The sequence below is a fragment of the Macaca nemestrina genome, chromosome 8 (genome assembly GCF_043159975.1).
Source record: "Macaca nemestrina isolate mMacNem1 chromosome 8, mMacNem.hap1, whole genome shotgun sequence".
NCBI classification, from domain to species: domain Eukaryota; kingdom Metazoa; phylum Chordata; class Mammalia; order Primates; family Cercopithecidae; genus Macaca; species Macaca nemestrina.
In genome coordinates, this window is record NC_092132.1 from 6,012,421 (window position 1) to 6,026,867 (window position 14,447).

The window sequence follows — 14,447 nt, forward strand, 5'->3', positions numbered from 1 at the left end:
CCAGGCAGGGGCTCCCCCTCTTTCTTCTTCTCACCTTATTTTGGGGGGCTCATGCTATAGAAGAAATCCAGGGTCAGGGTGTAGGTGGCCCTGCCTCTAATGAGACATTTGATCTTTGGCAAGTCTCCTTGTCCCTTAACTTCAGTTTCCTTAGACATACCAGGAAGGAGTTCGTCTCTGTGATCTATAAAGGTTCTTTCACCTCTTACCTTCAGGAGCCAGGCCCTGGGGTGGAAGCTGGAGGTTTTGTTGCAGTGGAATTTACCTTTTTAATGTGGGGACAGAAAACACAAGAGTAGTTAAGTTAAGGTAAACAGCATGATTTGAGGGTGTGGCCTGTGCTCTGAATGAAATAAAGGAAAGAAAAGGGAGTCCAGCAAATAGACACCTGACTTCACTCTCCTTCCACCCTCTTACCTCCTTTCAGCTAGCAGCCAGCGGGTCACAGAGCCAGTTGACATAGTTCTCATCTCTCAGTTTCCTGGACAGAGAACAGGGTGAAGGAAGGATGGCGCATAGACCTGAAGGGGCAGACAGCTGATAACTTCACATCCCCAGAAGAATCTGAAATTAAATCATGTTCTAAATAACTCATGGTTTAAAGAAGAAATGGCAATAGTAAATTGTCAATATTTTATAAATTGCTAATAATGAAAGTTTTACATATGAATGATGGTATTTTACGTTGGGAAAAAGGAAAGCTTTACTGTTGGTGAGTTAAAGCATCAAGAAGTCTAAAAAAAGGATAAGAAAGTAACTCTTCCCTTGCCCAATACATAAGAAAAATCTAAATATGAGACTGAAAAATAATGATGTAGGAAATAAATAGAAGACAATCTTTGTTTCTTTGAAATACTAATAATATGGACATCTGATAAGACTGATGAATGAACAAATGCTAAGATATTAATAATAGTATAATAAGAATGCAGTATGTTAATAAATTTTAAAATAGACACAATGAAACATTTCCTAGAAATATAGGACTCAAACGTCTCCACAGCCCAGAATCTACCAAACACTGAGGAATATATAATTCCAAAGTTATACAGATGCTTCCTTAGGTTAGCACTTATTCCCCTAGCACATTTGCAGGACATGTGTCATCTTGGTACCCAGCCAGATAAGGACACTGTAGGAAGGAAAAATTCAGATCAAATTCCTCATGAATATAGATGCAAAAATACTAAATAAGATATTAGTAAACTAAATCTAGATGAGGAAGTAAGGAAGAGAGAAAAATTTAGTAATTTGTCCAAGAGCTCATGGATTACAGGTGATCAAACCAGGACAGAACTCCAAAGTCAGGGCCTTAACCCTACCCCTTCCTGCCTCTCATGTTCAGCTTGACGGGGGTGGAGAGATCTACACTTGTGTAAATCAAGAAGAATGAGTTGTATTCTCACACAGAGACAAGAGTTCAAACAGATTCTTGGTTTCTGATACTAGCTCTTTCCCGGTCCATTTGATGATGGGATAGGGGACCAACTTGTCCCCATTTGCCTGACACTGCTCCTGTGTTAGTACAGAAAGTCTCACAGCCTGAGATGGACTCTGTCCTGGGAAAACTGGACTATTGGTCGCCCCAGATGGGGCAATCTAGAATGATTTTCCTGATAAGTTTCTCCAGCAAAAAGGATAGAGTCTAAGGAAAACTCAGTTTGGTGACTGATAGCTGGAGAAAAAGACAGAGACTCACCATGAGAGCACTTACAGAAAAGACCTCCAATAATGCCAAGTCTACTACATGCTTTCTGGGCCAGAACGTGGGGCAGGCCACCGTGTACCCTGGCAAGGATCATCACAAGGGACCCATTGAGCTAGGCACTGTCACCCTCATTGTGTAAAGAAAAAGGAAATGTTAAATGGACACAAAAGTAAAAGGGAGGAAAGTGAATGAATTAATCAGTGAATAAAGTATTAACTTCACTACTTCCATTAAAGTGACAGCCCTGACTCATATGGTGGCACATGGCCTTGCCTGTGCTCATAGAGATCACCAGAGCCTGAACAATGAGCTGCAGCTCCCCATGGATGAGGCATGATTTCCCTCCCTGGGCCCGGCTGTCACCTGAGGCCCTCCCTAAAATTTCCCCTCTGTTCTTTCCTGAAAGTAAGCAGGTGGCCTGGCCTGTTGCTGGCTGCAAATCAGCAGAAAATGTTTCCTTCTCCTTAAACAGGAAGAGGTGGCCAGGCAGCTCTGGCAAAACTCCAAGAGTTCCTGGGACACCTGGCATGAAACCCTTCTGCCTTGTGGATTCGTGCTATCATCCCGAGGACTCACAAGTACTTTTTCTATGAGGCCAGGGCTTGGAATTTTTCAGAATCATCTGAATCCCTTGGAAACTCAGGCCTCTACCCATTTTACCGAGAAGAAAACTGAGAGCTAGCAGTACCTGGAAGCCTCCGATGCCATCGTTAACTCAGTGACTGCTACCTGTCTGTGAGGTTTTTTTAAATGTCTGTCATAGCAAACAGTTAATATTCAGCAACCAATTCAAGGGGACATCTAGGAAGGTTTGGAGAATTTTTTTCTCTATGTAGCTCCATCCTTTCCACTCTATCCCCCAAATACCAGCTGCTTCAGCGTTCTCCAGTTGGGATCTCTGTCTCCTCGACTCAGAGCCCACTGTGTTCTGCCTGAGATCTCCGCCCTAGAACTTGTGCCTTTAGGCAGAAAGTCTGGGTGATCACAGGGCCCACCTCATTTGTTTCCCCTAAGCGATCACTGTTGTCCAAAGTCTGAAAACCAACTTTACATATTATGTGTAGTTTTCTACTTTCAAAATGCTGATAGCAGAAGCTTCTTCTCACCAATTTGCGCCTATTTTATGCCAATTACTGAGAGGGTGGTGTTAACATCTCATACTATGATTGCACATTTATCTTTTCCTCTCTTTCGTTCTGTCAGATTTTGCTTCCTATATTTTGTAGCTCTGGTGCTATGTGAATATACATTTAAGATGATAACATCCTCTTGAGAAATTGGCCATTAATCATCATTAATTGACCCTTTTTACCTTTGGTAATCCTACTTGTTTAAAGACAATTTTATCTAATTTTCATAGAGCGATACCACCTTTCTTATGATTACTGTTTGCCTGCTTTATCTGTCCTTTTAATTTCATTGAATTTGAATAGTTATTTTTAAGTACATCTCTTGTAAACAGCATGTAGCGGGTCGTGCTTTTCTATCCAAACTGAAAACACTTTCCTTTTAATGAGAGTGCCTAATGTTTGCATTTAATGTTATTAATGGTATGCTTGGATTTATTAATATCTCTACAATTCTTTTAAGTATTTTCTGCTTGTTTCTATTCTATTTCTTTCATTTTCCCCTGCCTTTTTTGGGGTCAATTCATTATTTTAAACATCTCTTTCTTCTTTCTTTCACTTTAAGCTATGTCTGTTTGCACTTAAAAAAAAAATCTTGCTCTACGGATTACAATATGCATGCTTATATAATTCACCTTGCATTCATATGATACAACTTCAGGTATAATGTGAGATTTTCACACAAGTATAAATCTATTTCTATTCTCTTATACCTGGTGCTACCGTGGTCAGATATTTTACTTACACATACATACCCTCAATGCCTTGTTATAATTTTTGCTTTAAGTGATCAATCCTGTTTTTAAAAATTAACACATTTTTGAAATATTTATTGTACACTTAATCTTTCCAGTGTCTTCTAGTTTTTAGACCCAGATTTCCATTTGGTCTTGTTTTCCTTCACCTTGAAGACGTTTTAAATCATTTCTTATAGTTGGATCTGCTGTCAGTAAATTTATTTATTTTATATGAGAATGTCTTCATTACTTCTTCATTTATTTTTAAAGAGTATTGCTGGATATAAATTCTAAATTAATAAATTTTCATTTAGCTCTTTATAGATTGTGTCCATTATCTTCTGACTTTCATTGTTTCTGATAAAAAGTTAACTGTCTAGTTTATATTTTCCCTGTATATTACATCTCTTTCTTTTTTATACATGTACTTCGAACACTTTTTTCTTTTATCTTTGATTTTTAGGAGTTTTACTAGGTTTTCTGTAGTTGTTATTGTCTTGTATACATACTACTGGGGATTCACTGATCTTTCTGGACAGTGGGATGCTATTTGTTTTACCACATTTGGATAAAACTCAGTCAATAGTTCTTCAAATATTTTTCTTGCCCTACTCTTCTTCTCCTCTTCTGTAATTTCAATTACACCTAGATTAGTGTACTTGATGTTGTTTTACAAGTCATTAAGTGTCTTTAATTCTTTTTTCAGTGAGTTTTTTTCTTCTTGAGCTTCAGTTTGGATGATTTTTTTTTTTTTCTTTTTGAGACGAGGCCTCGCTCTGTCACCCAGGCTGGAGTGCAGTGGTGCGATCATGACTCACTGCAACCTGCACCTCCTGGGTTCAAGTGATTCTCCTGTCTCCACCTCCCAAGTAGCTGGGATTATTGACATGTGCCACCACACCAAGCTAATTTTTGTGTTTTTAGTAGAGATGGGGTTTCACCATGTTGGTCAGACTGGTCTCGAACTCCTGACCTCAGTTGATCCACCCCACTCAGCCTCCCAATGCGTTGGGATTACAGGCGTGGCCCAGTTTGGATGATTTTCATTCATCTCAAGTCCATTGATCCTTTCTTTTATTATTTCCAAAGTGCTGTTCATATCATTACAACTTTGGGTTCAGATGTATTTTTAGTTCTAGGTTTTAAATTTTGTTCTTTTTTACAGTTAAAGTCTCTTGTGAAATTATCCACGTTTTTTGTACTATATAAAAATATATGTATGAATATATATGTGTATGTATGTGTGTGTATCTGTATATATTTATATAGATTTATTAACATATTAATTATACTTATTTTAAAATTATGTAAGCTAATCCCAATGTGTCGATCATTTTTAGGTATGTTTCCATTGACTCGATTTTTCTCTTAGTAATTCTATGCTTGTTTTATAATTTTATAATTTTTGATTATCTTACATTGTATCTAAAAGAACAATAACAGCTGGGGCAGATTATATGGGGGAAGAACTGATCATTTTGATGTAAATGGAAGGTTAGCAGTTTTAGGTCATGGTTTTGTCTTTATTTCCTCCAGAAAGGGTGTGACTTCAAGCACAAGAAATATAAGGAGTTTATTTGTTATTTTTTTACCCCAACCAATTCCTGTACCACCAAGGAACTGGTATTTTTTATTTCCTTAGAAGTTTAATTGGGTAGAATTTGATTGGTCTTTGATTAAGTGTAGTTTACTACTGGCTTAAAACAATTTTAAAGTGAGTTCAGGCCTCTTTCTCTGGTAAGTCTTTGGATTCAAACATTGTAGGACTGAAAATCCTTGGAATTGAGAGGGCTCATATTTGCTCTACCGCAAAACTGCTAGGCTGCGAGACACCTAGATATTTAAATCTCAAAGATCCTGTGGCCATGAGAATTCAAGATATTGAGACTATAAGATTTCTAATCATGGGTCTTTGGGATTTTGAGACTATCGGCTGCCAGACTTAAGAGATCTCAGGAATAGGATACTATGAGACTGTGAAATTACAGACTAAGGAACATGGGGCCTCAGGACCATGGGATCATAAGACTAAAAGATCATAAGACTAAGGCATCAAAGTCAATAGACTTCGAACTGTGAGACTATGAGATGACAAGTGCAAGAGTCTCTGAGCTGGCAAGCTCTCTTTCTGCTTTTTAACACAATTCCTTATTCAGCAAAATGCCTATGTAAGATAATTATTTGAAGAATTATATTTGTGTTCAGGCATCTTCCAGATCCAAATCAGACATGCCAGTCCCCAAGTTTGTCAAAATTTGGCAAAGTTTGTTTTCTTTCTTGAACAAAAAAAAATGTCCTTCTCTGGCAGGTCCTATCTCTGTCCATACTACCCCAAATCTCAGAAGCTGACCCCAGATGTAAAACTATCCTCTGTCTCTTGCTCATGGGTTCATTCCTCTAGAGTTTAGAATTTGTAGATTTAATTTTGTCCACAGCTCTACAATGGCCTTAAAGTATGATTCTTATATCCTACTTCAACACTCTCAATATCTAATCTCACATAGCTCCACTCAACCATCCTGATCCTCATTTCCACTGCCACATTTTAAATTAATCCTGCAACTATTAATACTTCTGGATACAAGCTATTTCCTCCTAGGGTAGAGGCTTTAATTCCCTATACAGCCCATCCTAAAATATAACTTTAGTTATTTTCCTGGAGGCAATGAGGACATATGGGTGCAGGGCTTGATAGGGAAAAAAGTCTCTGAAAAAAGATACCTTGTAAGATACATGCCTCGACTGATTTTTTTTTTTTTTTTTTAGAGACAGGGTCTCACTCTGTTGTCCAGGCTGGAGTGGAGTGACATGATCATAGCTCACTGCAGCTTCAATCTCTTGGGCTCAAGTGATCCTCCTGCCTCAGCCTCCCAAGTAGCTCAGATTATAGACATGTATCACCACACCTGGCTAATTTTAAAAATTTCTGTAAAGATAGAGTCTCTATGTTGCCCAGGCTAGTCTTGAACTCTTGAACTCAAGCAATCCTCCCATCTCAACCTCCCAAAGCACTTAGATTACAGGCATACTCCACTACACCTGGCTCAACTGAAATCTTTTTTAGGGTCCGTGCTAGGGGGAGCTTCTCTTCTGTAGCAAGTGGAAAGAGCTTCTTCTACAGGCTTAGAGGATTCAGGAAAATCTGGGGTTCAAGTTTTGTATGCAAATTATTGAACTGTCCCATTTCTTGCCTCAGTTTATCTTCTTATATGAGTCCTAACTTTGACATGGGAGACATGTAGAGACTGTGCATTCAAGGACCTTTATATCTACTGTTATTCTTACCACTGGTCCCTAGGCTTGCCTTTTAGTACACTATGCCTTGCATCTCCTGAAATAAGAATTATCTTAAGTTGTAGACTGGAGTCTTGAACTCATGTTTGGTTGACCCAAGTCGGTCATTTTCTTTACAAGGCTTCCAAAGCAGTTAACAAAAGTGAGTTCCCTTGACAAACTTTATAGTCACCGCTGCTTTCCTATCATTCAAATGTCCTAGCTGTTACATGATCCAATGCTTCTCCCTGTATCCATACCTCATCCCAATAACAGCTACACGAATACCTTTGCAACTGTCATTGTACTGTATGCTGGTGGGTTACCAGCCACCAACTTACCACCAGCAATGGGGTCCTGTTTCCATCTGGGTGGTGAGATGCCCAGGTCAGAAATCCTATTCTGAGGGTTTGTGTTGAAATCCACTCCTTTCTAAGAGAAGATTAGCCTGATTTCCATAAAAAATAGAATCAGAAACAAAAGATGATGTGCAAATGTTTTATTTGGGATTTTGATCGCATTGTGCATGAGTGAGGGACAGCAGGAAAGAGGGAAGGGTTAATAGAAGATCCCAGGAAGGTTGACTACATCCTCTACCTGTCAAGCATCCTGCGAGGGGCATCTCAGGCCCGTCTGCCTGAGGAATGAGCCTCGGAAGCACTGATTCATTGGTTTCCATGCTCCACTTGTCACGGAGTCCCCCAGAGTTATGTCAGCTCCTCCAGAGTCCTGGATTCTGAAAGTATGAATAGGAAGCATTGACTGTCCTTACCCCATTCACTGAATTGGTGAAGCCCTGGGCCCAGAAGCCAGAGGGGTGACATATACCCCATGTGGGGCCTGGGGTGCTGCCAGGCCATGTGGCAATGAAGACAGTGGAAACCTGTGCCATAGCTTCAAGTGGAACAACATGTGAGGCCAAGGGCTTTGAAATGGAACACAAGAGGCGTCCCATGCAGTAATACACATAATTGGAACATCCAGGGGATGCTGCTTCAGGACAAGACCTCTGTCTCTTGGCTCTGTTTTCTCTGCATTGGTTCTACTCAGGCAGACTCTTCCCTTATAATGGCAAGATGGCCAACAGGAAACTTCAGCTTTCACATCCCATCTGCTCAGCAACCTCAGGAGAATGACAGTGCCTTTCCAGGAGCAGTTCTAACACCATCACCAGCTGCACACCTTCCTCCTAGTCTTACAAAGAATGACTGGAGGGAATCACCGTAGGGAACCACGGGGTCCAGCTTTCTACTTCCTTTTGTTCATCGACCGTCCAGAATCTTTGAGTCTCCTATGCCTAGTCCTATATCTGAATTTAAATAGACACTTGATAAATGTGAGATGAAGTAACAAATAAAGGAAGAAAACACTCTATAGTTCTTATGTGAATTTTCTTTTCATTAAGGAGCAAAAAGAAACCCCAGTGATTTAGGCCAAATCACTTTGGCAGAGTGGGTCAATTCTTTGAGAAACTTCTCAAACTGTATTGACCCTTCCAAGCTTTGGGCACACTATTGTATATAATTTGTCAAATTATTGTTCATTGTGTAAATTACTATCTATTTCGTAAGTTCTTGGCCGTCCCAATAGCCTTCTCAGATATCAAACGGAAGCTTGGATTGGGGTTGATTCATCTCATTGGGGCTGATTATTTTTAAAATGACATTTAAGGCAACATCTGGAGAAAGGCTCAAAATCACCAACAGTTATATTTAGAGTGCTAATGAACAATTACTCTAGATAAATGGGGCACCTGTGCTAGGTCAAATATAATGAACCAGGACTAGTGACCAGCGTCAGGTCAAAGGGCAATTTGGATGCAAAGGAGGCAAACACAAAGTGTTAAAGCCAAGAATCCAGCTTGTCATCCCAGGTAGGAAGAACAGCCTCAACCAACCGGTCAAGTCATTGCCTTAAGGATTTCCTACACCAGAAAGAAATAAAAAGTCTGGAGGGACTTCTGGAAAGGCCAATGAGGGAAGAGGCAAAGACTTCCATCCTTATTCCAAATTCCTTATTTCCAGATGAGCAGAACTACACACTCATTCATGGCCACTCCACGCTTTTTCCAAGTCTTATTCTTTGCACAAGAATTGACAGTAATTTTTAAATTGTCCCAAAGTCCAAAAGAATAAACTGATTTTCAGATGTTTTTCAGCAAAGTAACCCACTCCACCTGCCTGATGTGCTCCACACCACTGGAATCTTACTACTCTTTAAGAAAATAAACTCAGGTAGTACTCTAGAAGAATGTGTCGTTCATTTCTTTGTCTTTTCACCCAGGATTTATTAAGGGACTATTTAGCCAAGTACTATACCAGGCACAGTGATTCAAGGATTCGGGGATATCAAAGAAGGAAGGAAACAGGGTGGTCAATTTCCATGAATCTCGAAAAACGTTTTAAGGTTCCTGGGTGGGAAAGCAGTTATTTGGGGGGCAAATGAAGGTACACAGCTGGTGACACTTGTTGGAACTGGTCCTAAAAGGGCGTTTTCTCTCTGCTGGGGTTGTCGAGTAGACAGCATGTGTAAGCAGAGGTTTCGTGTGCCATCTCACTGAGGTCTGGGAAGAGCCCGCCTGGCTGACACCAGCATAGGAGATGGGGCTGAGAGATAGAGCTTGTCGGAGTGATGCTATTTTTGCTTGGACCCAGTTTGAGTGTTCCTTCCTCTCACTGTCTACACGGTTGAACTTAGCTTTCAGAACTTGGGTTTAATATGACCTCCTCCCTGATGCCTTTCTATAACTCTTTCAGAGTTGATTTCTCCACTGAACTCACTAAATTCCCTATTAGATGGTTGTAGATGTTAAAGGAAACTGCTTAGCACCAGTACTGCATTAGAACACTGAGACTTGCTAGTTCCTATGGAAACCCTACATAGCGGGTGATGCTCATTATATAGAAAGAGAACAAGAGATGCTAAGTAACTTGCCCAAAGTGGCACAGAGAGGGAATGGTGTGCTCAGAACACCAACCAGCACATAAAGGCATTTAACAAGATTCGGGACTGTCTGTATCCAAAGCCTGTGCTTTTGTGACAAGCTGGTCATTCACGTCTTTCTCCTACCAGGTGGTGAGACTTCTAAGAGTAAGGACTAGGATATTTGCATCTCTGTGTTTTCCGAGTCAAGCACAGCGTCTGGTGCCCAGGGATGCTCAGTAAGTGCTTACTTTCTTTTCTGTCCCTCTTCCCTTCCCCACCTAGTGTTTCTGGGTGTGTGGGCCTGGAAAGCAGCCTCCACATAGCAAGGGTGAGGCATGAACTTGACCTATCTGTGCAGGTGCAGACCCTGCCATGCTACTGTCGGGGGCCTGTGGAGACTGGGGAGCACAGACTTTGGAATGTGGATTCAGTTTTTAGGGATTTGCTCATAGACCTCAGAACAATCGCTGTAGATCTCATTTTTCTTATCTGTGATATGGAAGCTACCTACTCAGTTTTTAGAATTAAAAATATTGCATTGAACAAAAGTTATTCCACAAATGATTTCCACTTTTGAATAGGTTTAAACTTAAATAACTTTTTAAAATGGCGTGATTTCTCAGTGCTTCTCACAGTCTAGTGGATATTATAAGCATACAAAAGGAGCCTATAGTGAGTCACACATGCCCTGTGGACCTGGGCATTACAACCATTTACCAAGGAGCATCTCGAAGGACTAGTGCTCTTGGAGCACAATTTAAAAATACAAAACCCTTGATAGGCACTAAAAGCAGTAACTTCTCTTAGTATTATTGTCATAGTTAACACTGTGATTTTATTGTTGTTTATCAGCTGAAATAATACAGGGTACCTGGAAGTAAACTACCCCAAGATCATATTTCAAAATTCACAATTTTCTAAGCAGACATTCATGCTGGATTCAGCCAGGCCCATTTCCTATGAATTTCTCTCTAGCTTTAGAACACACAAATTGAAAGTAGACCAATCCCTTCTCTCCTTGCTAATTAGGATGACAGATTGTGGAGATGGGATCATGCTATGTTGCAGCAGAGAGAATGCCATTACTTTTAATTAACTGTGCAGGGATTTGAGGGGTACAAAAATGTGGAGATGACCCTCCAGATGCACACTGCATACTCACATCCCAAACACACCAAGCCTTTAAGGACTGGTGACAAAAGAAAACAAGGCATTTCTAATCATCTCTCTTTCCAGGAGAAGCAGCAAATAAATACAGAGAGAAAATGGGAGCCTCACAGCACTCAACAGTGCCGGGCTTTCTCTAAGGCCTCCTGGGCGGGGTGGTCTCTACTCCTCACACAATTTCAATCACTAATAGTCACTTAACTGATATGTGATTTTCCATTATCGACATTCAACATTCTTGTGCCTAGTCAGTCCTGCTGGCCTTTAAGTCCATGTCCAACATCTCCAGGTCTCCAGCAAGCCTGGAATTCTAGAAACAAGCCCTAGGCTGGGAGTTCATTACTGGGTTCTCAGCGAGAGTCGGCTATTAACTTGCGGTGGGATTTGGAAAAGTCCCTTCGCCATTCATCTCCCCTTTCCTGGGGGTTGGGATTGATTCTGTTGTGAGAGTGCTTAGGCTGTGGCTGATGTGGAAGCCCTGACTAGTTTATCTCAATCCAATAAATATTTGATGATCTCCTCCCTAGGTTCTAGGCCCTGGGATATGTGGAGAAGCCTCTGAGTCTCCTGACCTCAAGGAGCTCACAATCTTGCTGTCTAGGTAAACATGGACCCATGGATGTCATGTGTGTGCTACGTAACTCCAGAGGGGCTCAGTTGTCAGAGAAGGTGTCAAAGAAGAGGTTAACACCTGAGCAGGATTCAGAGAATTTATGGGCATTTGTCGGTGGGAGCCGGTGTTTTGCCACATCCTCTTTCCGCCCATCCACCAGCTTGAACACTTCCTGAAAGGGACAGGCCCCTGTCTTAGTCCTCTCTCCATTCCTCTGCAGCTACTCAATTCAGGTTTGGGGAGTGAATATTTCCTCCATGCCTCATTCAAGGACAAACCAGGAGAAATAACAACATTTTGTTATTATCGGGATAGGTGGAGGTTAAGGCTTCCTGGATAGCGGGAAAAGAAACTGCAAAGGAACAGAAAAATGAGAAAGTGTAATTTACGTGGAGAAGTGAAATCAATCATGTATTGCTGTGACATCATGTGTGCCTGTATGTGTGTGCACACGTGTGTGTGTGTGTGTGCATGTGTGTAGGGGAGTGGGTATGTGGGCATTGTAGGGACAGGTAGTTGTTGCAGAAGACAAGATGCACCCACAAGCAGAGGCACGATTTTAGAGGTCCTTAAAGACCATGGGTTGAAAGGTCCTTAAAGATCCTGAGGCCAAGTGTGGAAGCCAGAGAATGGATGATAGGTGGATTGAATTAGAGCCAAGGGTGGAGACAGTGAGCAGACAGGGATTTGGGCTACATTTGAATGAAGCATGTCTCCTAAGTTTTCTACTAGAGTAGATGCCATTTACTGGGCTGGGGATATTGGTGTGGGAGCAGGCTTAACAGAGTTTTAGAACCAAGAGCTGCTTGGATTTGTTAAGTTAAAGTCCGCAGCTAATTGCTTTGTTTCTGAGCTCTCAGCCACTGCAGAGGCCCTGCAGAGACTCATTTTCAGCAAAAACCTTGCACGCATCCAAGCCCACCAGTTCTGTAAGGGTAGACAGCACCACTTTGGATTCTTGCCTTCAGTCTTGCCTCCTCTGTGTTTGCTGATATTGAAGAAAATGAATCAAACTTCCCACATTCAGTTGAAAAAGCAGCCAGCACGAAGGAAAGATATCTGGGGAGATGGGGACTTAGCTGTACTTTCAGTTGTGGAGAAGGCAGGAATGTAGATCAGGGAAGCTGACCTTGTTTCAGTAGGCACCAGGAGCCTTGCACTTCATGCACAAGTGAGCACCTTCTGTTTACCCCCCACCGTCTCCAGTGTTGGAAAGTGATGTTTCAAAAATGCAGTTCTGGCCTTTGAATCATTTCTCAGGCTTCTCCTTGTTTTAACCAGTGTAAAGTCCAGACTTCTATGCTGACATACCCTGATCTGCCCCCAACCCCTCACCAGCCTCATCCCCTCTCACTGCTGACCTCATTCCCCCAGTGCGGGGTACTGTCCACTCACATCTTCGCTCTTTGTTCCTTCCACCAAGTATGCTTTCCCCTTGACCTCCACTCACCCAGTCACTAAATGACCGCTCAAGTTGAAACACGGATGTGTCTGATCCAGGGCCCTTTCCCAAGCCCCTTGTCCAGGTTAGCTATGAGTGAGGTGATCATAAAGGGTTGTTGGCCCTCCCCTCCTTCGACGGCGTCCCCTGCAAGGGTCTTCCATTCTTAGGATCCTGTATTTCTTTATTTTATTTATCCATTTTTCTCTCCCATTGTCTTGCTAGAGGAGAGCTCACCCTGAAGGCCCCACCTGCTAGAGATCTTCCGGAGGAACCTCTTAAATACATTCAAGATGGCGATGGATGAGAACTTTAGATTCTGAATTAGGAGGTGCAGAGTGAAAGCAAGACCAGGAGATAATAAGGAATACAGCATGTTTTTATGTGATCTCTGTCTCACCAAGGAATGGTAATGTCCCTGCACCCCATGCCCTGTGAACCCCCACCCCAGTCTTCCTCCCTGTGAAGTTAGAACCCAATTACGATCCTCTTGATAAACTGACTTCCTATTTCAGTTTCTTCTGTCCCCTGCAGGGGCCTGGAAATCTCAAATATCTTCTGAATGCATGAAAGATGAATCAGTCTTAAAAGAACAGCCATAGGTGAAAACTCTCCTGTTTTCACTCACGGTTATTTATTTATTTTTCTTTCTCCAGGGAGGTCTTTCTACATCATCTCTCATAGCAAAACCCATGGATTGTTCAGGGCCAACTCAGATATCCCCTCCTCCACACCCTCCCTGCTACCCAAAGGCAAAGGTTCCACTCCTTCCTCCCTCTCCCAAAGGTTCCACTCCTTCCAACCCTGCCGCAAAGATGAGTGGGCACAGCCCTGGCTTTCCTACAATGAGAGCAGAAACACGATTGCTCTCTTTTGCCTTCTTCACTGTGTTCATCAGCTCTGGCTGCCATAACAAAATGTCAGACAGTGGCTTCAACAACAGACATTTATTCCTCGTAGCTCTGGAGGCTGGAAGTCTGAGACCAGGGTGCCAGCACGGTTGGGTTCTGGTGTGCGTTCTCTTCTTGGCTTGCAAACGGCTGCCTTCTTGTCCCTATATGGTGGAGAGAGACAGGCAGATCTCTTGGTCCTCTCTCTTCCTGCTCTTATAAGGCCATAGTCCTGTGGAATTAGAGTCCCACCCTTATCACCTCCTTTAACTGTAATTACCTTAAACTTAATATATCAGAGCTTCAACATATGAATTTGGGGGGTGGGGGCGGGACACAGTTCAGTTGACAGCACTCATAGAGGCTTTGTGGCAGCACTTGTACCTCAGCAATTAGCTGGAGCCACTTGAGTGCCATTTGTTTTAATCCTTATGTGATTACTAACGCCATCTATTTAGTGCCTTCTATTTTCAAGGTACCTTGCTGAATGCTACAATAAGAGCATCACTCAGAGAGGGTGTCTAGGGACACTTAACATCAGTTCAAGCTGCCTAGGATCAGTGCTG

The 14,447-nt window shown here is 41.9% G+C and overlaps 1 long non-coding RNA gene across 4 annotated transcripts in view; it reads left to right on the forward strand.

The window, feature by feature from the left end:
* Nucleotides 1-13,544, forward strand: part of LOC105475014 (uncharacterized) — a 39,658-nt gene extending 26,114 nt beyond the window's left edge. For 3 of the 4 annotated variants that reach the window (XR_011606434.1, XR_983064.2, XR_011606435.1), the window contains 3 exons: nt 9,918-10,006; nt 11,465-11,538; nt 13,217-13,544. This is a non-coding gene — a long non-coding RNA (uncharacterized lncRNA). The remainder of the gene's footprint in view (nt 1-9,917; nt 10,007-11,464; nt 11,539-13,216) is intronic. The other variant, XR_011606436.1, reaches the window with a different exon arrangement.
* The last annotated feature ends 903 nt before the right edge of the window (nt 13,545-14,447 follow it).